We start from the raw sequence: 19022 nt of genomic DNA on the forward strand, positions 1-19022 counted from the left end.
CAGTCATCTGTAGATCAAGATGGCTTCTGAAGTGCTATCAGTGACAGCAGTCACCGTGAACTTTTTTCCCTACTTGTGGCAGCTATTCATCACACCACTTCTACATGGTACTCTTGAAGCACAATTGCTGTTGTGAAATGTGTAAATAAATGCTAGTGCCTTTCTTCTTAAATTTTGTTTTATTGGAGCATAGACTAGCATTGTAATTTTTCAATTACCATTGGCGCTAGCGGAGCAGTCATGCAGTTTTTCGAGCCATGTGCAATTTCTTGAAACTGGCTGACATAAAACGTCATATAGCATTGGTGTTATTGCCTAACAAGTATCCTGATCACTTGTTATGCTTAGTGGATGTCGGCCTTACAAGTAAATATGCTGAATATGCATGACTCATGCTTAGGAACAATTATCCCGCTAGCAACTAACAGCGCTCCCGCGCCGACATTCATACCCGTGCGATCCGTGTGCCTCGACCACTACGTCAGCAGCGCTCTCAGCGAGGGGACCGCGCAACTTTACTTGACGGCGCCGCTCTATTGTTCGGGCGGTGCGTTGACAGGCACAGAGTATAAAGGAGGCTATGGTTCCTGTTATAGTGATATTGTTATGCTCTTATTTCAATAATATTGTTGCTAGGCAGTTGTGAACGTTGCCTTTTCAATGGTCTGCTTACTATTTTCATTCAGTTTCCCTTTAGCCGTGTCATTCAATCTTTCTACACTGAACTCTTTGCTTGCAGCAACATATGCTGATGCAAGAAGAAGAGAGAAGAAGGCTGAAGCGGTGTCAGATTTGACAACTGATGAGGAACGGCTGACAAAATGGCCAAGAAAACCCACCAAGAAGGCGTTGTATGGAAGTATGAGTCCAGTTTTGCTGCTAAAATGTTTTTCTGATATGTTTACACTTTCTATATTAATCATGCATATTTCATTTGCTTTGCTGCTATATTTGTGAATGTTACTTTAGCAAGCCACTATTGAAATAACTGAATTGAAACATTTTTAACTGCAGTGTCGGATGAAGATGGCAGCAACGTCCCAACAAAAAAAAAGGAAACAGAAGGCTCTTTTTGTTTGTGAGGAAAGTGAAAGCGATGAAAGCTGCGATAATCATCTCCTACCATCTACAGTTCCTACACAACAAGCCAAGCAGCTACCATTCGTTGGCCGTCCTGCACCGAGACCAGCACAAGTACCAGTGAGCCCAGCAGCACAAGCAGAAAGCGGAATCCAAGGTAAAAACTTGCCTTGTGCCTGTAGTGGGTGTTGTAAGCATCACTTTACTGTACTGTGCACGTTATAGCTCTATATTTGTGGTTTTATTCTGGCACAAATATATGTTTGGCTAGTTTTTAAATTCTGGCCGGCAGTCCATTTTTTCGGCTGCATTCTAATGTACTTTCCAATTTTTTTTCTTTTGCTCATTTCAGGGCTTTTGAAGAACCTTGTGCAACTGGTGTGGTTTCATTGAGTCATATAATAGACTGAGATGCACAATTCAATGTATGCATAAGCATGTTCACAGTTCATAACAGATGTAATGGGGTTTGTTAATTTGTAGCAAATAGTGTCTACGTTTACTGCCCTAAGTCTGTGATATGCGGCAGTCTTGCCCGTTGGGCAAGGAAGTGGACCTGAGACATGACATTGGCGACTATTTTTGCCACGCACCAGCACGCTGTAAAAAACGGTAGGTCTATTATGCTGTGTACAGAAGCTGGACTATCATTTAGTCTGCTTCTGCATCAAGCTGTGCAAAAACTGGACTTGTCACAGTAACTTAGCTTTCCAGCATATCATATGGGACAGTATAGGCAAAACCTATGGGACATAAAAGTAAACTTCTAGGATATAGTGTAAGGCCATCAATGTTGCATGAGCTGTAATTTTGATGGTTTTAAAAGCGGAAATTCAGTGGGTGTCCTGGTGCTCTTTACTTTTGTACTATCTGTCCAATGTATTTCTGGCCCTGCAAATTCAGTTTTAGATGTCTGATTATTTTGTAAGTGCTGTCTTGAATTTTGGCTGAATAATAATCTTTTTTGTGTTTTTGTTCTTTTAATTTAGTGACCTAATTCATGGAATGTATGACCTGGCCGCTATGTGATTGCTCGTCTCTTCATGGAATTGCTGACTCAACAGATGTACAATCATGCCAAATAAATTGTGTAAATGATCTCACATGTGCACCGGACAATTTTTGCACTATAGTGGCTGTGTCATTCAAGTGACCGGTCAGCAGTGCTGGACTAATGCCTGTGCAGACCACGATTACTGTGTAACTGCCTTTTGGTGGGTGCCTTGTCGACATATAAACATACATTAGTCACTTCAGAAAGGCAGAATGCATCCATGCACGATTTATCAGCTATGGCTGCACCTTGTCGAGTAGGAACAGATGGTGCTGGTTATGTAGCTTTTGCCTAGGTGCTCCTTGAGGAAGGTACCGCATGCATTGTTTAGAATACATTAAAGTAATGTACAGGCAACGTTTCTTTCCCAATTTTTTGTTGGTATAACGTTGAAATAACATAACGTCAATGTTTTCAGAACATTGCAGAAACGTTAGTGCATAACGTTATCTGGTGATCAAAAATAGTGACATTAGCAACAATCAGGCGTTTCTCTGAAATTTGTGGCCATTCAGATAATGTTCCAGTAACATTTTGCGTTACCTGGGTTGCGGCGGCCTTGAGTACTAGGCGCTGCGCTCGCTCTTGCGCACACGGAGAAAATTTGTTCCTGTCCATTTGCTATCACTCATTATATGCTGCTGATATGGAAAATAACATCCAGTGCCCTTGTTAGCACTATTATTGCTAGCATGCCTTGCTTTTTCCTGAATTCGTAATTTACAAGTTTCCATCAACCAGGAGTTTACCCCAATCTTGTTACTTTATTTAGTCAGTTCAAACATAGGAACATTGACGTAATGAAATTTACTATTTAAAGACATTTTCGATCGCAAGTAGGACTTCGTTATATCAAGGTTTAACTGTGTTATAACACTGCAAGTAACAAAAAAGATAACATACTAAGAAGTGTGACAGTGTCTTTTTTTCTACATAACTCTACTTACTCTCTTGTGGTTCAGCAGGGCCCAGCTCCACAGCAGATGTCAGCCTAGCTCAGGCCACACCCAGTGAGCCTGATACAGGGGCATCTGCACCCCAAGTGGAAGTGGTTGGTGGTCTCCACCTCGCACCAAGCAGGCCATGAGGTTCTTCAAGTCAGCCAGCCACCACGCTTCTCACATGGGGAAGCTAAACTCAAATGCATCCTTGCGTCCTGCATGGATCTCCAGTGCAATGGAAGCTGCAATGGACACAATCCAAGATAGTCCCAAACCATCAACACCCCAGAGATGGCGGGATTTGGAAAAAACGAAAAAAGGCAAGCCCCAAACCACGGGGACGAAAGCAACCTAGTTCATTCTTTTTACACACATTAGATGGAATCCATAGTAAATTTGAATTGCAAGAGACTGACTTTTAAGATGACTTGTCGCTTTAAGTGTGCAGGAAACTAACCAGAGTACACAGCAAACATTTTAAGAAATTATGAAGTCTACTGCTACGTTAAAGCACATGCACAATCTCTGGTGGCATTGCCATCATAGTTGATAGCAGCATTGCAGCTTGTGGAGATAAGCTAATGACTAAAGTTTGAAGCAGTGGCTGCCACTCTTAAAACATGCAAAACGACAACAATATGAAGTGTCTGCATCCAACAAAACCTTAATGTTATTCTAAATGAAATAGAAGACCTTTTAAACCAACTGCCTGATCAGCAATTTTAATGCCCACTCTTATTTTGGAGGAGTGAAATAAAACTGACATGTGAGGCCAGATTATACAGGAACTTATTTTATGCAATAATGTTTGCTTGCTAAACACCGGTAAACCTGCTTATCCTTCCATAAGCTCAGGAAAAATGAGCTGCATAGATTTGTCTTTGAGCTGACCGTGTTTTTAGCCTTTTTAAATGGGAAGGTTTGGGCAACCCCTATGGGAATGCCCACTTACCTACACTAATCACTTTATCATCTGCACCAAATGCCATCCCCAGAAAACCAAGATGCCAGAAGATTCATATGACAGACTGAAATGTTTTTAGACAGGAAGCTAATTTAGCTAAAATCTTTTCAGAAACTCATAATATTGACAAACTCAATTAACTGTTCACAACTTAAATTGTAAATGCCACATGTCTGGCCATTCCACATCCACTGGTATTGTAAAACACCACCACAAAGTATGGTGGACACGTGATTGCAAAGATGCAAGAAACAAACCAAAGCATGGGGCATTGGGGCATATTTAGAAGGTACCTGTCACATGAGAATCTAATATTTGTACATTTGTCATAACAAGAAAGAAGCACCCTGGAAAAATGATATATCATCTATAATTAGCTGTCACTTCTAAAAAAATTTGACAGCAGGTACACAAGCTAAATGGTACTTTCTGCCTTCAGAGTTCTGGCTTTAATAGACCCAGGAGTGCAAACAAATATAGATGAACAGGCAGATATAATAGGTTAACATTTCTTCGAAATTTTGAGTTCTTCAAACAACCCAGTTTTTTTTTAAGGTACAAAATCACAGCTGAGAACAAAAAAAAATGAACTATAATATAGTTTAATCACACTTCAAGAAGTAAAGAAAGTCCTAGTTGCTGGTAAACAGACAGTGCTTCACAAAGATCAAATACATTACAATATGGGGGGGGGGGGCTTGCATATCTATTTGATCCCCCAGTACAAGCACCTTTAAAATTTTTAAAGATATGGGTACTTGGAAAATTTCGAAAGCTTTGAGACAGTTTTAAGTGTGTTGTCCTAAAACCCGGAAAACCCGCAACCTCCCCAGGTTGTTACAGGCCCATAGCTCTCACTAGCTGTCTCATAAAATCTTCTGAAAGCATTTTAAACATCAGACTAACCTTCATTTTAGAATCTCGCCAACTTCTTGATATTCATCAATGCTGTTTTAAAAGAAGATGCTCAACTCTAACTTCAGATCACTTAGTCCGACTTGATAATGCAATCAGAGATGCATTCATACCCAAACCACACTGCCTTGCAGTCTTCGACTTAGAGAAGGCACACAACACCACTTGGAGATACAGGATCACAAGTAGCCTAGGAGACTTACCGGAGTATTCAGAAACACGCCTTCACTCGAACTTCTAATTCAAGTAGCCATCGAGGCCTGTTTTTCATTTCAGAAAGCAAACTCCACAGGAATCGCTGCTCCAGCAGTGGAGAATCTCGAGTTGGCGACAACGTTACCTTGGCTGCTCCTCGACCGCCACTCCACCTGTAAACATGGCGGACATCACATCGCTTGCTCACTGTGTAGACTTCGTTCTGCCAGTATAGCAAACTTTTCACGAAAGTGGATATGACGAGGATGCACTGAACCTTTCTCTAAAGCACAGGCTGAGAGTGACAGCGACCCGGGACTTCTGCCACGCTATCGTTTTACGAATGTGGCCATGGCTAGCCTGCGGCTGTCCCTGCCTCTCACATAGAACATAGATTTCCGTGATCACCCACCAACATCTGTGCTGTGTTGATCATCGCATTAATGCAATGCGCTTTTGTGGCATGGAGACATTCCAAGTCATCACGGGATAAGTGGACAACTTTTCGGAGTCTACCGAGTGCAGAGTTAAGGTGCGATTTGACCGTTAATGGTGAGCTCGCCCGCTGCCGGACTTGAGAGTTGAGCGGCGGCAGCTCAACTACCTTCATGAACAATACCTTCATGAACCCGGTCTGGGCATTTCACGTGCTACCAGACCTCAGGGATAATGATCTGTGCAAACATTGTGGTGCAAGAGGGACCCTAGACCACATAACCTGGGAGTGCCCACAATCCCTAGGGATAGCCCTAAATATACCATGTAGAGAAGCCTGGGATACCCTGCTGCGAAGCGCGAACCCTGCGATCTAGCACTGCACCGTCTATGTGGCGGAAGAGGACGCAACAAGCCAAGGGCTGCCTGCCAGCCTCTAATCATCGGGCGCACGACTCCCCATCTTCCCCGGCACGCGTGCCGGGGGAGGGGAAGAGGATGCCCATTTCCTATGGAAATAAAAGTTGTGCAACCAACCAATCAACGCCGCGGCCGGACGCTGCAAAGTCTCTGCATATTCTTTACCCTCCGCATTTTCTTTCTCCACGACGCTCACGTACCTCGGGCCCTTAGCAACATTGGGAACGGCAAGGACCTCTCAGTTGTTTCCCTCCTCCATGCAGCCAGCCGATTGCCACTACCTTGGGTTTGGTTTAAAGCTGTTTTCTTTCTGCACAATTTGCGCAAATGGCTTTGCTCAAGTGGATTGGCTGTGCACGCCGGTTTTCTAAAGGCCGTTTATGGTCCCTGATTAGCTCTTACGCGGGGTGCTTCGCTTTTCAAGCGCGCCATTCTGCGTCTCCCATTGGCTGGCGTGATTGGCGCGTCACTTTTTATTTCTAGCTGTTTTGCGTTCGCACGTCTCCATTTGCGCTTTCTGCAGAGGTACACTGTAGTGCAGTTTTTCCTTGCGATCAAGATCCGAGAGACAGTAGATTGCAACCGTGCATGCAATGAGCCTTTGGAAGCTGTAGTAGGGCATGAAACAAAAACCGCGCTGTCCGATTACGACACCACGGGTTCAAATTAGTGTGAGTTGCAGAGTACACTACTCCACAGCAGAGCCCGTTCTGTCAGGAAGGTCCGCGACCCAACGACCAACGCAAGTTTCACCTGGGCGTTAGCGCGGAATTCGATGTCAGTACAGAGTTCGTGATTGTGGGCGTGAAAGCGTTAAGCAATTTTATCGTGCTCATGAAGTGCGGAACCTGCGACGAGATTGCGAAGACACGAACCGTCAACCACTGGAGTGTCACAACGGACCTCCGCTGTAGCTCGGCTTGCCGATCGCTGCCGTAGCGAATATTCCTGCTTTTTGTCGCGTACTACTCTCACACAGCGCTTCCGCTTATTTTACTAAGTACCCAACTCACGTCCATATTGGTTCTTCTATTGTGGCAGCTCAGCCATGCGATGCCATCAAAGTATACATTGTACCTCAACTTTCAGCGCGGTCGCAGTGGGGCTGCGTGCTCAGCACACACAAAAAGAAAATCTGCATGAATAACATGCTTGCTGTGCGCCAGCTTAAAATAAAAATGCACTGCAGAATACATCGTGCAATTTTTCCTGACTTGGCAAAATTTTTGATGGTTTTCCTCACATTTCCCTGATTTTTCCTGGTGCATGAAATTTCCCTGACAATTCCCAGCTTTTCCGGTTGCTAGACCCTCTGCAGATGGATACCGGAAACCAGGAAAAGTTATCACAAACTCTGTACCAACATGCACCCTGGCCACCACACGAGAGCAGTGATACACATATACCAACTCCTGCATCCTGAAATTCTCCAAACTTTCTTCAGCAGTAGATGCAGGGTCCACTCCACGCATAGTACCCTTAGTGCATGCCAATGAAAACTTCGATTAGAATGGAGGTATATGACCTACAGCGTGGCAGATCTGACACACAATTAACGTTTGCAGGTTTGCAAACAATACCTCGTCTCCTGAAAGGTCGCACCTAAAGGATATCAAGATATTGATCAGTCAGACGCTTGAGTTGCTGCTGGATAGTTTTGCAATTTTTCATTTTCAGCGTTCCATCGCTTATTGGTATGAGTGCGACAGCAATCACATTGAAACCATTTTTAGCAAATAAATCCAGACATTCAATTGGCAGGCTGGCGAAGCAATCTGCCGAGCCCCCTTCCCCCTCTTGGGGAGGTGAAAGGCATGCCTGTGCACAAACTAATGACAACATTAGAATACCTAATCCTATAAAGCTAGCCTGAAACCTGATCGAAAACCCCACGAACATGGAAAGGCCTTATCACGAAGAAGCACCAGGCACTGAACTTGTGTGAACCACAGGATAGGATTTCTTGTCCACGTCAGCACTAAGTTAGTCGTTGAAGCAAATCCTTGTGATAGCCACCCTGTTCTATTCCACACGCATGTGATACTTCCATTCTTTTCCTTAATTGCTTCTCCCTCTTTTCGACAGCTACAGACACCATGTAATGCAGGCTCCTTACACTACCCAGCTATCAAAATTATAAACCAGGGACTACATCAAACAAAATTTAATAATGCTTTTAGCCCTTACTGTGCAGCAGAGATCACATTATACCCCACTATCAAATAATGAACCAATGACCATAGGAAAATCAAACAAAACAGAAGACTCAGTTCCTAAATTTCACAGAGAAAAATAGTTTAGTAGTATGGCTTGTTGCTGAAATATTAAAAAACTGTCCTCATCCTCTGCTCTGCTGCAAGTTTATAGATAACTTGAAGTCACCTTGAAACAACACTGTCACATTCTATTTATGAAGGTACCACTTTTCCTGAAAGTGAAGCTTTTGTAAACATGGAAAGGCCAAGAAAAAGCCAAATGCTGAAAGTAACCTGAAACGTCTCAAGGTGTATTTTTGGGCATGGATCTCAGATGATAGAATGCATTGCCTTCAGACCTTTCTCAATTTAATGGTGGGAAAAAAATTCAATTTTCTCCCCAGTAACTGTCTTTTGTTGCCAGACAAGCATTAACATCACAAAAAAATTGCTCTCCAGATAACCAACCCCGTTTTTTAGCTCAATTTCGCAGAGACTGAATTTCACCTAAGTTTTTGTCTTTGCTTTGAGTGGGTAGAGTACTCGAGCAACTTGGTCAGAACTAATCATAAATCATTATATACATCATCATAAAAGCATTACTAGTAGGGCCATCTCATGCCCATGCATGCTCACCTTGTAGCCTTCACAGCAGTGTTCTATTTCTCCGGTAAGGCCCAAGTGCTGCTACAGGTACCACTGCAAGTGCAAATTAATATTATGTAAGTGCTAACATTGATCAAACCAGGCAAGTACCCATCCAAGCATTGCAAAACGTTTTCAATGGGGTGAAACATTTTGTCGAGCATAAGCTCAGTTTTTCATGGTGTGACAATCACTAAGCAAAGGTGTAAATACAATATTCTCATCTGTAGCTGTCCTACAATATACTGCTCAGTGTGCCATATTTGAATGAATATTATTTGCACTAACATCACCAATAATTAACTACATTATCAGATTAGTTATACTTGCTCCAGCCGGTAGCTACCCATGGATATACTATATAATTTTAGATTTGCTCAGCCATAACTAGGGCACCCAGATTTCAAAACTCCACCCCTGCAATCGTGTTTAATTGGAGGTGAAACACAAAGGCATCTGTGCACTGTGTAAAGTCAAAGCACCTTAAATATCTCCACTAGGCATAAATTATCCTGCAGCCCTCCACTATGGTACCCCTTTTACTTCAGCCTTCCTTCCCCAATGATACGGTTCAGGTGTCCACCCATAAGTGGCAAATACTGTGCCTTTCCTATTAACCAAAACAAGTTGGTTTATAAGAACAATATCAATTTGACTTTTACCATCCTTAAAAGTCAAAGCAAGATATGCAGCTAATTTTAGTTTGTATCCCTGTAAAATTTTAGCCCGAACAACCAAGCAGTTCAGCCAACAATGTTTTTCTGTCAAGCTCCTATTTATGCAACAGTAAGTATACACCTTATTTTTTTTTTTCAAACACTCAGCGCCACCATGGGGTACCAAAGAGCTTAGGGGAAATGCATGTACACAACGGCAGCCCCTTCTTTGCAAGTGGTTAAAGCTGGGTCTGGTTAAGTATAAACTCGTCAAAAAGTTTATTTGTAGTCACAATCGAGTGTCTCAGATTTTCTCAATGACCCTCACCAATATTCTGCCTACACATCTTCCACTGCACAGCGGCGTGTGAGCATTTCTTCACTTGATAAAGATCGCATTCACCGCATAAATGACAAATTATGCTTTCATTAGGACTGCTTGCTTGCTCCACTCAAGCCAAGTCAAAGCATGGTAAGCACAATTGCCGAAATTTCCGCAATGACGCCGAATGCGGTGATGAACTCCACTGCTCCTTGGGTAGCCCCGGCATGTCCCCAGCCTGCTTTGCACTGCATCCGCAATGAACGGCACTTTGTACGTTCACAGTGGTACAGGCAACTTGCTATAATCCCAGCCCCAAGTATGCCTGATCGAGTGCTGAGCTTTTCACAACGCCGCACACTACCGTGTCGGGCAACAAAAGGTGCTTATATAGCCCTTTCTGACCCGGTCGTCGCTTCAGAAGTGGCCAGTGCTGTCATAAAGGCACAACTCTTGTCATAGCCTTAGTGTGAAAGACTAAAATTATCTTATAATAAAAAAGACACCATAGATTTACGCAACGCCTCCTGTTGTGGTACTAGAAGATGCCAGGCAAGCCCGACCAGGCAGCAAGCGACAGTGACATACAAAATTTTCTTGCACGCAGTCAACAGAAAACATGGAATTGGTTAATGACCTGCATTGTGTATTGTTGTCTAACTTTTGTCACGTGTTCTGATACTTTTCTTTAAAATGTTGTACCACCTTGCCCGAGCTTTCACCTTAACTCAGTTGATGACCCTCCACAATTGCTTATTTGGACTCTTCTCTATCCAATAACCTATTTTCACGAATAACAAACTTACCTCATTTTTCCAACTGCTGGTTTTGTTCACACAGCTTGTTCACAACCACTACTTCTGTGGCCTAAAGACGGCCAACCTTGTTACATGCAGCACATGAACAATGATTCATAATAAGGGAGTAATTACTGCATCCACCCAAGCACAGCCACACTGCTACAAAGGAAAGCTATACAGCTTTCTCAGAAACTTTGTAGGTAAAGAAAAATTCGTCCTGATCTGGGAACCTTAGCCGTGGGGCTGTGCTTGGGTGGATGCAATGAGTAATTACTCCCTTATTACAAATCTGCTCCACCTTGGGGGATTCCCCTAAATAATTGACAAACAATAATTCAGTTTGGACAGATTTGCAACGCTATTTTCTTGGCACGGAAACTATGGTACCGCTTATTTCGTGCACTCGTACAGTTTCCTCAAAATGCACTGCATGCTCGCAAAGTACTCTGGAATGGTTACCATGCAGAAAGCCAGGGGGCAACTCTCGTAGTGGGCACCGGAGATTTGCCAGCAAAGTTGCGGCCACCTGGGCAGGGCACATGCATGAATGAGGCAGCCATGGGAAGGAAAGTAAACGGGATCTGTGCACTGAAATGACGGTGGTTTGGGCTAACTGGAGTGATGTTGTGAAGGTCGAACTATGTAGGAGCCACAAGACACAAGATCTAAAGGCATGGACTGGCACTGGCTGTTTGCTCACAGTTTATTTCATGGCTGCAAACTTGACAAACACCAAAGCAGCTAGAATAGTGCTCAAGCAGACAGAGCAAAAAACAAAGGGAGGGAAATTAAAAATACGATGGAAAAAATATACAAAATTACAGACTTGTGGGGAACAGCCGGGTGGTCCCCTCGATACACGTGAAACAACTTTACACAAAGCCAGCCCCAAATGCATCAATTCAAATAGAACTGGCTGAGAAACCATTCCTAGGCAAAAAAAAAAACTGCAGGGAAATTGTGGCAGAGAAGGAAAGAATGGGTATGAAAGAAGAGTAGGAATGAAGAAAGCAGGAGCTGAAAAGAAAAATGCTGAAAAAAGTGATAGTAATACAAAAAGCCTATAAACTCGCAAATGATGGTTGCAGATTGACACTGTCAAGGCAACTGTATCACAATAATAAAATAGGGAAGTGAAGCTTCGTGACAAAAAGGAACGAATTCAGAAACACAAAAAAATAGTGAAACTACCAGGAAAAAAAATAAATTCATGAACTTACAAGATGCAAGAAAGAAAAATACTAATAAATATGCAATTAGAAATGCTACTTGCCTGTTGGTAACTCTGAATTGTACTCGTGCTTCTGCATGCTGTCAGGGACAATACCCTGCCATTTGTAGGTATAGCTCTCAGCACAGGTTAAATGAAGGTTTTACAGTCATCAACTGCATCCATGAGTGACCCACTGGATGCACACTGCAGTACACTTAGTGCACGTGTTTTCATTCTGGCAGGCATGCCAGTTAATTGGTACCAGATATTACAGGGGTCTATGAGTTTACCTTTCTTTCTCATGGCTTGAAAAGCATTATGAATAGAGCAGGTTGTAGTGTGCCTCTTTTGAGAAGAACCCCTTATGGCAAATCCGGATATAATTGCCGGCTCACTGCTAGTCAGGATTGCAGCAATCCAATATTTTCATGAGTTAGCTTCGTGAAACTTATTTGGGGACATGAATAACACTGAACCTGGTAAATGAAAATATGTGCAATTGACCACTGTAACCCAGAAATTCCTCTATGACCACAGATTGCTGCGAATACTGCAAAATTGTTCAGGCAGCTTCACAGAGTCTCTGTGGCCCGCAACACGCCTTCCAGATGACGCTTCCTTTCAGCTGCAAGGGGCGCGTGTATTGTGGCCCGAGTAGGGAGCCTACATTCTATGCCATAGTGCCCAATTTAGAGTACTAGCCACTGTAGTTAGGGTGGTTACCTCACTCCAGGGTTGCCTATTTTGTCCAAAAACATCTGTCAAGCTTAGTGAGCCAAAATTTTGGTCCAGAGTTTACATAGCCAGGCTAATGATAAAGAATTTGGCCACATTAGCTGGTATCAAATACCAAACCAAAATGACATTTCTTAGTAAGAAATAAAATTTTCCGATGCTTTGTTCTAATGCACAGCATTACTTGGCTGTCTCGTACCTTAATTGCCGATCTTAGTTAATGGACTACTTCAAGCCATATCCCAGGACAGCTTCTACAGAGTGCAATTGCAACACACTGATTGCTGGCCTTTGTCTATAACCGTCAATCAGCTAATTGTGATTAAGAAAAATGGAAGTTCTAGGCTCTACATGTGACAGTATGCTACTTTGTTAAGTGCCGAGTCCTGTTATGCTTTATGTGATTAACGCCTCTCTTTTGATCCTCATTGAACTCTATCTGCATTCAACTCAATGCTTATGGAGGTTTTCCGAGCAGCTTCCTCAAGTGCTCGAGTTTTCAAGCACATTCAAGACAGTGTGTGGCCACCCTCCGCGGCAGCTATTGCACATGAAGGAAACTTCTCAATGGTCATTCAAAACTACAGTGCAGCACCCGATGCTTCAATCCTATCTAAAAGCACAACAAAACAAGGGGAGGCCAGTAAACGCTTGTTCTGCTGTCTGCCACAACGCTGGGGATCCACTTTCAGGGCGCTTGGAAACTAGAAACGCTGCAACGCTTTATCGTAGTGTACAATCTTGCAGCACCAGCCCACTTTGTTTACACGAGCTAGCATTCTTGCGACTTTAGTTCCCTTTACGTAGAACTGCTGCTAATTTTTCCTGTTTTTACAGATTATCCAGATTGCCTGAGAATTATTGTTTTTCCTCTTTGGTACACAACCTGCAATAACTTCTGTTAATTAATCAATTACATATACATTCTAAATTTTCTTAGCCTCATCAAGCAATCTCTTTTCATTCTGCACATTTTGACACCTTTGAATCACCTCTTTCAATTTTTTTAGTTACTCAATTACCTAATTGATCAATTACACAATTTTTTTCTAATTAACCTCATGAATGATTGCCTTTTACTTCTGAGCATTCTGACAACTTTGAACCTCTTTCTACCATTTTTCATTTTCTTTCAATTATTTTAATCAGTTATTCGATCAATTATGCATTACATTTCCATGCATCATCAAGCATGGGCATTGTGAGCATTTTAATACCTTTGAAGCTTTTTTATTTATTTTGTATTTTTTATTGTATTTTCTTAACTCATCATTGCCTAACACAACAATCAATCATCAATCCCTAACACTATAAATTACAGCTATACATTTTTTTGCGCAGCCCCCGATTATTTATGAGACGCGGTGTCTGCACCGTGACTATTACTACCCCGGCGGCTTTTCGACCAACCGAGCTCTATAAGCTGTCAGTTCATATTTACCACAGTGCGCCAAAATTTCATGCATTGAGCAGCGAAGAAAAAATTGGACCGGCACACCCATTTGGGCTAGCAGTCAGCAGTGAAATATTTCAGAAGAGACTGCAAATGGCACTTGAAGGACTAAACGGAGTTCTATGCAGAGCAGACGACATCCTCGTCTATGGAGTTGGTGAGAATGAAAAGGATGCTCTTAAAGATAACGACAAAAAGCTTGAAAACCTTATGCAGAGATGCAGACAGACTGGAATACATCTGAACAAAAACAAGACGCAACTCCGCACAAGCACAACAGTTTTCCTGGGACACGTACTGACAAAACGACTGAAAGTAGATCCAGACAAAACAAAGAAAATTCAAGAAATGCCTCGACCAACTGATGTCCAAGGCATGCAGCAGTTTTGCGAAATGATCAATTATCTGTCCAGATTCTTGCCCGGAATTTCACGAGTGTTGGAACCACTGAGGAATCTCACAGTGAGACACCCCGTTGCACTGGGGAGAAGAACAAGAACAAGCATTTCAAAAGGCAAAGGATGCAGTGACAAGAGCTCCTATTCTAGCATACTTCGACACGCTAAAGCCAGTTGAAATACAGTGTGACGCCAGCGACCTCGGACTTGGAGCGGCTCTCATCCGAGAAGGAAAACCTGTATCTTTCGCCAGCAGAGCACTTACACCGACAGAAAGTTGCTACGCCCAGATCGAGAAGGAAATGCTAGCGATTGTCTTTGCATTGCAGAAATTTTATCAGTACACCTTCGGAATGGCTACAACGATCATCCGTGATTACAAACCTCTTCAGTCCATCATGAAAAAACGACTCGATCAAGTATCACGACGGCTGCAAGGTATGATACTGCAAACGCAAAGGTATAACATCAACATCGTGCTCAGTCCATCATGACAAAATGACTCGATCAAGTATCACGACGGCTGCAAGGTATGATACTGCAAACGCAAAGGTATAACATCAACATCGAGCACAGACCAGTGATGGAGCTACTTCTAGCTGGCACGATGTCGAGGGCATTCCTTCCCAATCAAGGCAGTGAAAGTGAACTAGAAAGCATCAACGTTGTGTACCTGCCAGTGCGCAAGGAAACCTTGGAAAAAATTCGCGAAGCGACGAATAAAGATGACTTCCTGCAAAAGCTAAAGTCAATCATATTGTCAGGATGGCCACAAGAAAAGCACCAAGTTCGGCGAGACATGCGCGTCTGTTACCCATTTAGAGATGAACTCACAGTGGAGGAGGACCTCATCTACAAGAGATTATGACTGCTCATCCCATTGTCTCTGCGCCGTGAGATTAGAGAAACTTCACACATCGCACATGGGAACTGAGAGTTGTCTTCGGCAAGCTCACGAGTGTGTATTCTGGCCAAGGATGAACACAGAACTGAAGGATTACATAGCAAGATGTGAAGTGTGTCAGAAGCACGCGCGTTCCCAACAACGAGAGACACTCATCCCTCATCCGGAACCGAGTTAACCGCTGGAACGAGTCGGATGCGACATCTTCCGAGCATCAAGGCAAAAACTTTCTCGTTACAGTCGACTACCTCGGCAACTTTTGGGACATGGATGAGCTGAAGACAACTTCAACCCAAGTGATCCTCAAGCTGAAATCTCACTTTGCTAGGTACGGGATTCCAAGAATTCTGGTGAGCGACAACGGACCCCAGTATGTGGGCGAGGAGTTTGAGAAGTTTTAAAAGCTGGAACTTCGAACACAAAACGTCAAGTTCAGGTTATCCACGTTTGAATGGAATGGCCGAATCAGCAGTAAAGGCAAAAATGCTATTGAAAAAACGCGGAATAAAGCAAGTCAGTGCCGCAATTGGCATTCCTAGATTTTCGAAATACACCCCTGCAAGGATTAAAAGCCAGCCCGGCACAACTGCTCATGGGTCCCCGCACCAGAATGACACTGCCAACCACAGCAAAGCTGCTTGAACCCAAAACAATAAATGTAACGAGCAAGAGGCAGGCAAGAAGACAAAGAACAATCTTTTATTATGACAAACGTGCCAAAGACCTGTCAACACTGAAAGAAGGACAAGATGTGACTGTCCGACCGATTAGAAGCGGACCATGGTCTAAAGAAACCGTGACAAAAAGAGTTGATGACAGATCGTATGAGGTCAACAAGGTTGACAGTGTTCTGAGAAGGAACCGCATGTTTATAAGAAGCCCACCGAAGAGTGCAACCAGCAGCCAAAAGGACCAAGAAAAGAGAGAGCTTGAGTCTAAAGAAGGAAATGCTGAAACAGGAGACAACCAAACCAATAAGCTGAAGAGCGAGAAAGCCAGAGAAAGCCAGCAGCACACTCCCACGCTGGCACGACCTCAAAGGGCAGAATGCTCCCGAAGGACTTCACGATTACCTGGTTGAGCGCCAATGACCACGGTCCTTCTCACCCTCTTATAAACAAGGAGCAGACGACTCGGATTCCGCGGCGTCCCCACTTGAACTGCTACGCAGCAGACCCAGCCATGCATTCCACCTAATCAGACCTATGTAGCCCATACTGTAATAAATGTTCAATAATCCCCAGCTAAAAGAAGTCCTCAGTTAATTGAGTCATCCTAGATTAAACTGGCACGAGACACTAGCCAATTCTCTCTTCCATGCAGAGCGTCCGCCTGCGCCGGTTCAGTTGGAGACCAAAATGACGCTGTTAGCTCAATTGCAACACTGGTTTTTAGCAGGCTGCGGCAACTGCCAACTCTGGCGTCCTCACCTTTCATTTCATTTTCATTGTGTTCTCGTTTCTGTAGTTGAATCCTTTAATTACGCCAGGCGTTTCCGCTCCAGAAACTTCGCCAGCTTTTTTTTTTTTTCTGTAGTCATGTATAGGCTCATGCTTCCTCTTGCTTTGTACTATGGTCATCGTGCAGGAGTAACTTGGGCGCTTATTGTGTTGTCAGCCATAGAAGGTACAAAATAAAAGTCATTAACAAAATACTAGGTCGACGAGACTGATACATCATAAGCCCTACCAAAAAATACTAACCAAGCGTCTGAAGTGGCAATACTGAACGTAATCAAAGGACTTACCTGAGTGTACATGGACACGAGACCGCTGACGCTTGTCCATAGCGATTTCGCGGCGCCCTGGTTATGACCATTTATAACACTATAACGCTCGTTAAGACACAATTAAGATCCGGTATACTGCGCCGAAATAGAGAAAAACGCTCGGCACTCAATAGCGTTCCGTATCTGCATTCCCTGCGCTACTCAACTGGGGCATTGTGAAGGGTAAGCGGCGCGCTCGCCTATTTTCCTCGACAAGCCCGTGCGCGCCGCTTCTTTGTTCTTACCCTAATGGCGGGACTACGAGCAGAACACGTTGACATAGTTCATGGAAAATAGCACCTCCCACTCAAGTAAAATGAATTTCCCGTCCTTCGCTCAACCAGCTTTCGTATCCTGAGGGAGGGGAGAGGCGAAAGCGCACGCCCACCCTAGACACACGCGCTCTGTGGAGGTAGCCAATGAGAGGGCGCACTTTGGAGAGCTCCTTTGTGCTGGGATATAACGGGGAGGAGGAGGGGGAGCATCTAGCCGCCCGCACTCAGCAGAACGCACGCTTTCTTCTGTATTTTTTTTTTAGAAAGCTTGAAGGGAGGGGGCGAGCAAGCTAGCCATTCCCAGGTGAAAATCTTAACAGGTGTCAGCGGAGGTGTTAGCTGAGAGACTAGCGGCATCTACCGACAAGAGGACGAAATGACAGCGGAGCCGATAGAGGGAGTATAGGCTAGAGGCGAAGAGAGGGCACGGGATGGAGGAGAGCGTTCGACGGACGGACGTAACGTCGGAAGCTCCACTGTGTAACCTGTTCTAATCCAGTTAAATCGTCATTAAATTTCGTTTCTTTGAGAACATCGATCGTGTCATCATGAGCTGCAAAGGCTGACATGGCGACGAGGACGTTTCTGAACGAACCCAGCGCGGACAAGTGACCAAAAACTATTGTCAAAGGCAAGCATCGCCACGAGCAGTAGCGCCACGAAGACGCAAAGGCTGACATGGTGACTAGGACCATTAATAAAGCCAGCGCGTATAAGCAGTCAGAAAATACGATTCAACAACGGCTGGAATGAAGACGTCACGTGCATCAAACCTGCGTCAAAGCTGAACGAGGTAAACGATGCGGAACGACATCGTACTGTTTCAGCGGTCTCCACGGCGTCAGCGAACGAAGACGCAAAGAGTACTAACGGACCGACGTTAACCTTGCACGGGGTCAACGACTGGAACGACATTGCACTGTTCCCAGCAGAGCGACCGAAGATTTGCATGGCTTACGCTTCTGATGTTACTGCGCCCGACCACTATACGCAGGATACCCCGGCAGGCACGCGAAGTGAGCGGGGTTTCAGAATCCTGCCTCTTCAATACCTTGCCGTGCCACTTTTCGACTTCGACAGTTCTTCCTGTGAGGAATCAGCTTTACGGTAACTAAACTGTGGCCCCCGAAGTGTTCACTCAACTAGGTGAAGTTACCAAAATTCTCCTGGGGTGCCGATAAAGCATCGTGTTTTCTCGCACTTTTCTACCCTTAAACAGTTCTCGAAAAAACAAAACGGCATATTCACACTCTTGGGATCATATCTGTTAAGTCTTTTCAAGTACAAATAAAGTTAATATGGGGAAAGTACCGAGGAGCAACAATTTTCCTATCTACACGTAAGAGAAACCAAATGATGGGCCGTCAGCAACAACCAAATACGAGGCACCAAAGGCCATCTGCAAAAAAACTTTTCTCCCCATAAAAAGAACGTTTTGTAGTAGTATGTCAACGGAGAGTACTGATAACAAAACGTGGTAATAACTGAAGCTAGTGTTAGGAATCATTCGCAAAAACTGTTTTTTTTTTTTTGTTTTTTTAGCCGAAACGTAAAAGGGCGGCCATTACCAAAGCTAGAAATGTAGAAAAGGGCATGACCGGACCCTGGCCCGCAGTATATATAGCTGCGGAATTTTGGCGGCTTTCTGCTTCTT

The sequence above is a fragment of the Amblyomma maculatum genome, chromosome 5 (assembly GCF_055883805.1).
Source record: "Amblyomma maculatum isolate TAMU_Amacu chromosome 5, ASM5588380v1, whole genome shotgun sequence".
In the NCBI taxonomy this organism is placed as follows: Eukaryota; Metazoa; Arthropoda; class Arachnida; order Ixodida; family Ixodidae; genus Amblyomma; species Amblyomma maculatum.